Source organism: Lontra canadensis, unplaced genomic scaffold (assembly GCF_010015895.1).
Source record: "Lontra canadensis isolate GAN:19392208 unplaced genomic scaffold, GSC_riverotter_1.0 scaffold2, whole genome shotgun sequence".
In the NCBI taxonomy this organism is placed as follows: Eukaryota; Metazoa; Chordata; class Mammalia; order Carnivora; family Mustelidae; genus Lontra; species Lontra canadensis.
The window spans coordinates 39,583,815-39,594,215 of NW_022630996.1; the positions used below are offsets into that span (position 1 = coordinate 39,583,815).

General features: G+C 41.6%; 1 long non-coding RNA gene across 1 annotated transcript; it reads left to right on the plus strand.

The window, feature by feature from the left end:
* Nucleotides 1-2,270: 2,270 nt before the first annotated feature.
* LOC116872492 lies at nt 2,271-7,311 on the plus strand. The gene is made up of 3 exons (XR_004383649.1): nt 2,271-2,353; nt 3,149-3,260; nt 7,261-7,311. It is a non-coding gene; the product is annotated as an uncharacterized LOC116872492 (long non-coding RNA).
* The last annotated feature ends 3,090 nt before the right edge of the window (nt 7,312-10,401 follow it).

Genomic DNA, 10,401 nt, shown 5'->3' on the forward strand with positions numbered 1-10,401 from the left:
AGCTGTGGATCTTAGAAAGATCATTAAAGCTCTGTACCAGTTTTCTCTCCTGTGGATTGAGGAAACCAAAGAGAACGATGCCCAAGGTCCAGTGCAGGTCTCAACTCTGTGATTCCTGGAGAAAGAGATCCACTTACAGGAGGCTGTGGGAGAACCTTCCCAATCAGCTCTGGGAGGGCTCTGTGTGCCCTGAAGCCCCATTGGAGAACAAAGCTCACAACGACTGAAGAGCCACCAAATGACTTAGTGGGCTTTCACAAAGATGGCTAGGTTTTAATTTTCACTTAAAGCACACACCTGAGGGTAAAGCCTACTTTCCAGAGGGATAATAAACACGCAGGATCTTTTGACTGCTGATTGCTGGAGGATATCTCATTTGGAAATCAGATTTAAGTCACATTCTTTGGAAGTTTTTTACTACCAGAGCAAAATAAAAGTCCCCCAAAGGAATGTTTTATACTTGGAGTTTAAATCTGTTAGAATGTCAAAGTCTCTCACTAAGAGTTAAGCATCTATAAATATTTAAAATGGTGAGACCACAAGAATACTACTGATAATCTCTTTTAGGTTTGAGTAGAAACCAGAAGGAAGTAGCAAAATTCCAGAGAATACTTTGATATTAAACTGTTAACTTTTTGGTCATGTCTAACATCAAAGTATAGCAGAGTTCAGAGAAATGCCTAAATCATCCATCCAAGCACCCAGTCAATTCTATGAATGAGAAAATGGATGGATCACATAAGGGATAATTGAGGAGTCCCTTTTTCCTCTCTGACAATCTTCGATAGGAATGCTGTCACATAAAGACCAGGCTACACAATAAAAGAAAGTCAGCCTTTCTGCCTGAATTTTCAGGATGTAGCTACCCCTCCCCCACACACATGCCGCAGAGCCTGACACATGACCCTGGTTTTCTGTGATTATGGACGAGACATCACTTTAGATGCTTTCTTCACATTATCTTATTTAGTCCTCTCAACAGCCCAGAAAAGTAGCAGTTGTCTGTTCTGTTTTATAATGGTAGACGTTGAGGTCCCAAGATGTTATGTGTGTGCTGTAAACTGCTTTCTCTTCAAATGCCAAAGAGCATTGAAGGAAGACAGTCCCTGATCACAGCCTTCCATTCATCCACTCATTTATACATCCGTTCATTTAGGAACTAATTCTGTTTTTGACACACTTCCTTCTCAGGAAAGCTTCCTAGAAATCCAGCCCAAGTCCCCCCCTTTTTTTATTCAGTTCTCGGTGTGGATGGAAACTCTGGAAAAATAGCTCAAACGTGTCTTTGCCTCCGTGATCTGATTTCCCCTCCATCTTTTCTTTTCCAGCTTAAATTATAAAATTTTCTTTCTCGTTCTCTTTGCAACCATTTTCAAATGATATTTTCCCTTTTAGGAGCAGAATTACAAGCAAGAGAGGGTCCTTTCACAGGGAAGAGTGAAACAGGAAGATTATCACGGCGTTTTTGCATTAGCACCGTGACATTTCTAATAATCTACATAGAAGAGTATTTTTTTTTTTTTTTAGCATCCTCCTAAGTGCCTCTTGAAAACCTCTGTGACATACTCAATAGCTACTGACTAATTTGTTCTGGCAGAAAAATGACTTCAGTATCACTGAAAATATGTTTTCTATCACCAGATCTTATTCAGGTCATTGAGCGGCTTTTCACTGGAAGAAGGGGGTAGAATTTACCTTCAATGAAACATCATGGAGGAGAGAGGGAAATAACATTCTGACCTACACCAACATTAGCAAAATGCAAATCATAGTCAATTTTCTACGAGGTGATATTTCAATAGTTTGGGTTTCTGGAGCGGGGCATCGATCTGAATTGTTTCTTAGGCAAGGTGAACAAACAGTACATGAAGCAGACTGTGGATAAACAACCGTGCAAAACTAACTTTAAGTAGCTTTCAGCTTCGTGACTGAGATAATGCCATTCCTCTAGGGAAGTTCTAAATATAGAGGAATAATGGAGAGCAGTTTACCACAAGCTGTGCAGTTCCCTACACCAGCAGGGGCTGGGCACTGAACGGGGGAGGACCTTAGAGTCCCAAAGCAATTTGGGGGATTGATTAAGGATGCGATAGCGATAGCAATAGACAGGTTCCAGTGGGTGTGGCAGGGTGGGGGAGGGGTCGCATCTCTCTTTTTTTTTCTTCCCCTGCAGAAGCCTGGGTAGCTGCAGTGTAAACTGAAGATATGGGTGATTAGGATGTTAAGTGGGAGCAAACAAAGCTCTTCATTATTCTTCTTTTGGAAACAAAAAGGGATAAAACTCAGCGATCTTTAAGCCTTTCACTTCCCTACAATTTGTCAGCACAGTTGGGGGCTGGCTTCCTTTCCACAGGTGAGATTATGAACTGCTGACACCAAGACGGGGGAGGTATGGTGGCCAGAGGTGTGAAAAAGAAAATTAAGCTTGAAGGGTAGCTTTTGTTTTGATGTTTGCTCTACATCCTTTCTTGTGTTCAAATTAAACGTATGGGGCTAGTGGCAGCCACAGGATTTTAAAGTTGAAAACCTACAGCAGGGCTCTCTGGACAGATCCCCAGATGCATACAACGATCGCCAGTCTTGATAAAGAATGATGACTTCTTGGACTTGGTCTTTAGCTACACCCAACAGAAAGATCTGAACATTTAGTGCAATGCTCTGTATAAGCTATGTGGGAGAGTAAGAGTCACTTCCATACTAATGAAAAGCTCCCTGGTCAAAAATCACACCAACAAATGCATATTGAATTAGAGTTCATAGACATCTAAAGAGAAAAAATTCAAAGGTTTTCTCATAGATGAACTTTATAAGAGATACCTAAGCCTCACATGGCTCAGGGCAAAATTTCAACCCAAATGAAATAAGATGAGATGAAGCTGATTTTTAACAAGATCATTGTCTTTAGATAGGATTTGACTTTGTGTGTGTGTGTGTGTGTGTGTGTGTGTGTGTGTTAGAACTTCATACAGATTTTGGAGGTGGCTTGGTGGTAAGAAGGCTTAGATTTATAATTTTCTAATTAAAATGTATCCTTCATATCAATTTTAGAGAAGTAACAAGCTTAATTCATGGCATTTAATCATTGAGATTTGTTTTGACATTTTGAGAACATGGAACCTAACACTGAGATGTGATTACTTTGCCACAGATCTGCAAGGAAGGTGATGGGCTGCATGGGGATTTGCAAACTGAGGAAAACAGAGAGGAGTCCAGTGGGGGAAGGGAAGATAGAAAAGATCTTGAAGTCAGAAAAACTCAAGGTAAATACATGATTTTCCAGTTGGCCCCCTCTGAGGTCTAGGAATCATCTTATACACATTATCTAAACTTTTCTCCATCTCATCATCTCATTGCTGTTCTATCCCTTGAGCCTCCTTAGATTTAAGGGGAGAAAGACAAGAGTGTAAAAATAACTCTTCTAACCAAGAGCCATAGGGTAAGTGCTTGTAGTGTGCTCTGTAGGAGCACATGGCTTCCTCTGGACCCCTTAGTTCAGGGCTCATCACCAAGCCTTGACAGGGTGCCCCAATACTGTCTGTACATAGAGGCAACTGAAGAGGATTGTCCTCTTCAGTTGCCCTGCACCTTATAAGAAAGCCACCACAAAGATGAGATTTGTCAACTGGTCCCCTCCAGCCCATTGCTGACCTTGCCAAAGGGACAAGGTTTGGAAAGAGAGAAGCAGAGTGGTAATGGCAACAATCGAATTTTTAATCTGAACCTTTTGAAAAGAATAAGGGCTTTTGATAACAGACAGGTGTGCTTGAATCTAGATTCTAAAACTTAGTAGCTCTCTGACCGTAGACAAATTTGGAACATCTCTGTTTTTTCAGTTACTTCTACTCTAGAATGGAGAATGTAATGACAACTGTTTAGGATTATGGTGAGGTCTAAACCAGATCAGACATGTAATATACTCAGCATGGCTTTTGGCCCATAGTAAAGGCTCAATATCTTTCTTATTTCTTTCTCTTCTCTTGTCCTTATTTTTCCTTCTAGCTTTGGGAAGAGATTCACTTTTTTGATAATCCCTTTTTCTCTTAGGCTATTAGAATGTATTTGTTTTCTCTGAAATGGTGTAAACTGAGTTTAGGTAATAGCAATAGCACCTTATATATTGGTCAGGTGTATGCTATTTTGTGATACTTGGAGTAGAATTTTTTATATTTCTGAAAAAGAATCCAATTTGAGCTCACATTTGCTGAGTTTGGCAAGAAGTCCAAAATCAATTAGTTAGAGGGTAGGGAGGAGGGGTAGAAAATACCCCCTTTTTCATTTAGACCTGACATCTATGCTAGAGTCTGATTCCTCCCATATAAATGGGAAAGGGCCTGATCCTTAAGATTCATGATTTCCCTTGCCCTTATTTTCCTTCACTTACTCAGTGCAGCTGACTGATGCTCCTCATTTATCCGCTGACATCCTGCCCCCAGCAATCCCTCCCTCAGTGTGCACCACAGACCACAGGAAAGCTCTCAGCCTCCCCAGACTGCTCGTTGGATTGAGTCCCTCCTTGCATCCATGCTGGTGTCCCTCCACCAGAACATGTGGCTTGAGGGCTTCTGAAACTGAAAAAACCACCACCTCCACCCCGAAAGGCAGTATAAGCTAGGTTATGATGTGGCGACAAACAGGCCCTGAATATTAGCAGCTTAAATCAACAAAAGCATATTTCTTTCCAAGACTGTTTTTTTCTTAGGAGGCCTGGGATAAGAGTACAAAGGGAGGCCTACCTGCCATATGTCTAAATATTTAAAAGTTATAAACCAAGGTAACAAACTATTCAATGAAATACATTCTACCCTCTTACCTTGAAAAATATGTCACTATAGCAATCTGGGAAACCAGATGTGAATTTAGGATTTTGAGACTCCTTGAAGTTCTCTGCTGGGACACAGCTATATTCAGCTAGACAGCCTTTTAGCCTGTCCCGCCCCAGCACAGCTTAGCCTGCACATCCATGCTCCGTAAGTATGCCTCTTGCCTCCCCTCCCCCCAACCTGGTGAAGAACGAATCTATGCAGGGTTAGAAGCAGGCTTGTAGACATGTGCATGAGGAATTCTGAGGGCCCAGTTATCCAAACCATGGAAGCAAATTTGCATATACGGTATCCACAAACAACGAGGATGGAGTACATTTTGTTTTGTTTACTCATTTTTTATCAAATTTCCCCAAGAGAAATGAACAAAGGGGTGCACAGAAAGAGGAAAGGTGGGGTTATAATTCTTCCAAGCACCCCTGGTGCAAAGAAGCCCAGACTTGAAGAATCCAGTGTTGAGTTCTTCTAAGAAAGGGAAGGAATCATTCCTTTTCTACTCTTTTTACTGAGAGATCTCTGGGTACGCTGGAGGGGAACAAATGAAGCAAGCACAGGCAATTTACATCACATTGGTGACCACTGTGCCACACAGGACATGCACTGCATCGTTGACCACGTGCACTGACACCCCTCAACTCGTCTAGGGGTCACCAGCGTCTGGGGTGAGAAGGGTGGTTGGGGTGGATGAAGTAGAGATGTCACAGCCTCCATTTTCTGATAAGGAAGCCAAGGTTGAGAGAAAGGCTATAGCCAGGGACAGAGACTAGAAAAGGATGAGAGATGGGAACTAGTCCTCCATCTCAAAGTCAGGGGCGAGCCCTTTAAATCCATACAAGTCAGCCAAGCAGGAAGAGTTTAGCCTGAGCCACCACGAGTAAAAGACAACATATGGTTTTAGGTAATTGCTTAAGTGTTCCTACCAAGGACTATCCTTCACCTATGTTATCTGTATTCCTTTATTTGGTGAGATTACTTAGTTCTTGAAGTTCCTGACAGACTCCAGAACTATATAGATACAACCAGAAAAGTCACTTTTCTAGGTCAACTCTGCTTTGAATCATCAGCACAATATTTTATTAGTGAGTAGAGCACCTGGACTAACCACTCTTTGCATTAGAGGAAAACAAAATAAAATATGAATAAAAGAAAAAAGAAGAGATGCCACATGCCATTTCCCCTTAGTTCATTTGATTTCTGTTTAACATTTGCAAATTTTTTGCCTTCAACCAATGAATGGCCTGCTTGCTATGGGCCACGCATTGGGCCAAGAGCTCTACATGTAATTTCATTAAATCCTCAGACCAGCCCTGTAGGGCTGTCTTCTTTCCATATATGAAAAGGCTAAGGCTTTAGAGAGGTTAATTAACATGGTGAAGGTCACAGAGCTAATGAGTGGGGAAGCAGGAATACAAATCCCTACCAGGCTACTCCTAAAGCCTTGTTGTGCCCTTAATCAGATACTGTACTGAGCACAGGGGCAGGTTCATCATAATATCAATATATACTCTTCAGGACTGCTGTGCAAATTAAAGATATGATATATAGAAAAAAGGCGGGGGGGCTAGGCAAACCATGAAGTCATGCGAAGTTTCGCTGTGATTATTTCTCATGGCTTTACACAAGGCTAGCTGTACTGTCCTTAGCGGCCAAGTCTATATTAACCCCATAATTCATCCTTAATCCACCCAAGTCTCGTTTGCCTGGCTTTCAGCATAGCCAGAGGGAAACGGAAAATATGTCTTTTGTTAAAAAGGCTTAACACCTGCTGGATCATCAGAGAAGAGACTGATTCACTTACAAAAGACTTGGATTAATTTGGACGTTGTTTCTCTACATAAACCAGACACAAGGAGGCAAGCAACCCCGGGGAAGGATAATCATGCTGGGAGCAGAAGCACTTATTATAAATAATTACCATGTAATTAGCCACAACTTCCCTGAGTCTGTAGCCTGTAGCTAGTCTTAGGAGGTGGCCCTTCCTTACTAAGCGTAAGGAGACTGAAGTGCTTCCCTAAGTTTTCAGGGCGTGTATCTGGGTCTACAGCGGGATCCTCACCATCTGGGTCTACTTCTCATGGCCATGGCCAAGGTGCAGAACAGCTGTGGGTCCCATCAGGTGCATCTCCTCTCCTCTCCCTTTTAAAAGCACAATGACTTCCTTTGCGAGTTTGTGAATGTGACATATCTAGCTTCTTTTCTTAAGCAGTGTGGTTTATGGTTTATGGAACAAGTTAACACACTGTGCAGGCTGTGACGTGCCTCTTTCTGGTGCGCCTCTGAGCTGTGTTTTCAGACCCGTGAGGTGCCTGTGGAAGATAGGTAACAACACTTAAAAGGAACAATGGCAGAAGCCTTGACAAGTGCAGGGAGAGACACAGACACTTCCAAGAGAGGCATGGTTGTCTACAAGATTAATCAATTCCCCTTGTTTTTGTTACAGGTCCACATTTATCTTGGTGGCAGCAGCTACAAATGTGAAATCAAAGCTCTGACGCTAGACAATTGGAATTGTATGTACCTGCTGGAGACGTAAAGGGGCTCCTCTGTCTTCTTAATTGGAATGTAAGGCACACTGCGGAGCCCCGGCCATAAGTCAGGGAGGGGGATGCTTTTCCGTGGTGTCCAGACACACTGAAAAACAGGGGGGGAGACAATACAATTCAGTATCTTGCGTGAGGCAGTTGAAAAGAATGACAGCCATAGCTTGCGTAATCATCATTATTACTGTTACAGCTACCTTTTACTGAGTCCATTCTGTTTGAAAGGCACTGTTTGTGCCCTATCTCATTTCACCCTCTTAATAATACTGTGAAGGAGCTAATACTATTTTTGCCATGTATGGACAAGAAGACTGAGGTGAAGTCACTTGCTTGAGGTCACAAGATGGCAGGTTCTAGATTTGAACCCGGGTCAGACTCATATTCTATAACCTTAGGGCTTAACAAACCAAGAGTCTCCCCAGAATATGTGGGTACAGAGAACACAAGGGCTTGAGAGAACCCTGGAATCACCAAGACTGATCGACCTGGCAGTATTTTTTCTTTTTTAAGAAATTATTTTAAGTTCAGAGTGAACACATTTTATTATTTTTTTTTAAAGATTGTATTTTTAAGTAATCTTTACACCCAGCGTGGGGCTTGACTTCACAACCCCAAGATCAAGAGTGATAGGCTCTACCAACTGAACCAGCCAGGCACCCCAACTTGACAACTTTTTGTTCATTTGTTTGTTTTTTAATATATACATATATATTTATTTAAATTCAATTAATTAACATATAGTATATTAGTTTCAAAGGTAGAGGTCAGTGATTCATTAGTCTTCTTTTTTTTTTTTTTTTTCAATTCATCAGTCATCTATAACACCCAGTGCTCATTATATCATGCTTGGGCAAAGTGGTCATAAGGCAACTAATATTTTTTTTAATTTTTTTTTAAGATTGTATTTATTTATTTGACAGAGAGAGAAATCACAAGTAGGCAGAGAGGCAGTCAGAGAGAGAGGAGGAAGCAGGCTCCCTGCTGAGCAGAGAGCCCGATGCGGGCCTCGATCCCAGGACCCTGTGACCATGACCTGAGCTGAAGGCAGAAGCTTTAACCCACTGAGCCACCCAGGCGCCCTAATTTTTTTTTAATTTTTATTTAAATTCAATTTAGTTAGCATTGGGGCATCTGGGTGGCTCAGTGGGTTAAATTTAATTTAGTTAATATATAGTGTATTATTAGCTTCAGGAGTAGAATTCACTAATTCATCAGTTGCATACAGTTCTCATTACATCATGTGCCCTCCTTAGTGTCCATCACCCAGTTACCCCATCCCCCCACCCGTTCCCCTCCAGCAACCCTCAGTTTGTTTCCTATGATTAAGAGTCTCTTATGGTTTGTCTCCCTCTTTGATTTTGTTTTATTTTTTCCTTCCTTTTCCCTATGTTCCTCTGTTTTGTTTCTTAATTCCACTTCCAAGTGAAATTGTATAATTGTCTTTCTCTGGTTGACTTATTTCACTTAGCATAATACCTTCTAGTTCTATCTGCATCATTGCAAATGGCAAGATTTTATTTTCTGATGGCTGAGTGATATTCCATTGTATATATATACCACATCTTCTTTATTCATTCACCTGCCCAATCTGACAATGTTAAAACTCTGTTTTCAGAAAAGTCAATCAGAGAAGAAGGTTTAACCCATTTCTTTGCAAGGCCATTCTTTTGTCCACTATTGAGTACTCAATACAAGAAAGAGGCTAAAAATATTATTTTCAGCAGTTTGATTCTCCTCTGCAAGTTCTATATGTTGACTCTTCTGTTAAGTTGATGACAATCACGTTCATTTGGGGAGAAATGTAAAATTATTCAAAGTATTAGAAACATTCAGCCAACTATGCCAAGATCAGCTAGTGAGCAGTAAAGAGAAGGGATACATTTGTCTCTCAGGAAAGACACATATTAACTAAAATCTTTGGCCCGCGCTGCTGACAATTGCACGTGCACAGTCTGGCTGGAAGCAAGGGTGATCTCTCTTGCAGGGTGCCTTCCAAACAGAACTTGTACACACGTTCACCAGATGGGTCTTTTCAGACAGCAAAGTCCACTCAAGAATGGATGTTAAGAAAAACAGGGTAAGAATTATTTAATGAAATTATATAGACTCATCATTTTTGCCCATCCTATGTTTAGCTATCCCCATAACCTCTCAGTGCATCTAAATACCTCTCACAGCTGTACCCACCTTTCCATGGGGATTCTAGTGGGTTGAATGATGTCCCCTTCAAAATTCATCCCCACTCAGGACCTCAGACTGTCACTGTATTGGGAAGAGAGTCTTTGTAGCTGTAACTAGTTACAATGTGGTCCTACTGATTAGGATGAGCCCTAAATCTAATGACTGCCATCCTTAGAAGGAAAGGAAAGGACAGGGCACCTGGGGGCTCAGTTGGTCAAGCATTGGACTCTTGGTTTTGGCTCACGTCATGTCAATCTCAGGGTCATGAGATTTGATTTGATCTCATGATCAAACCCTAAGACTCTTTCTCCCTCTCCCTCTGCCCCTCTCCCCTCTCTCTCTCTCTCTCTCTCTCTAAAATAAATAAATAAATCTTAAAATTAAAAAAGGAAAAGAAAAGAGATGACATAGAAAACACAGAGAAAAAAGCCACATAAAGACGGAGACAGGCATTGGAGAGATGCAGCTACAAGGCAAGGAGCATCGAGGATTCCCAGGAACTGGAAGAGGCAAAAAGTTCTCCTCCAGAGCCCATGGAAGGAGAACAGCCCTGCCAACAGCTTGATTTTAGACTTCTCCAGACCTGTGAAAGAATACATGTGTGGTGTCTTAAGCCACCTAGTTTATGACAATTTGTTATGGAAGGTCTAGGAAACTCATACAGGGACTACCACACAGAGTTGGGCCCAAGAGCTCATCATCTTTTTGTAGTGATTCTTTGTACTTTGTACTATACTCTCCTATTTGTACTATATGTCTCCACCCATGGCTGTCACCTCTATCCACACCCCTGCCCCATGTACTTTACTTTTCCAACAGAGTTCTCGTCTTTGAACTTGGATAAGCTTCCAAAGACCCTC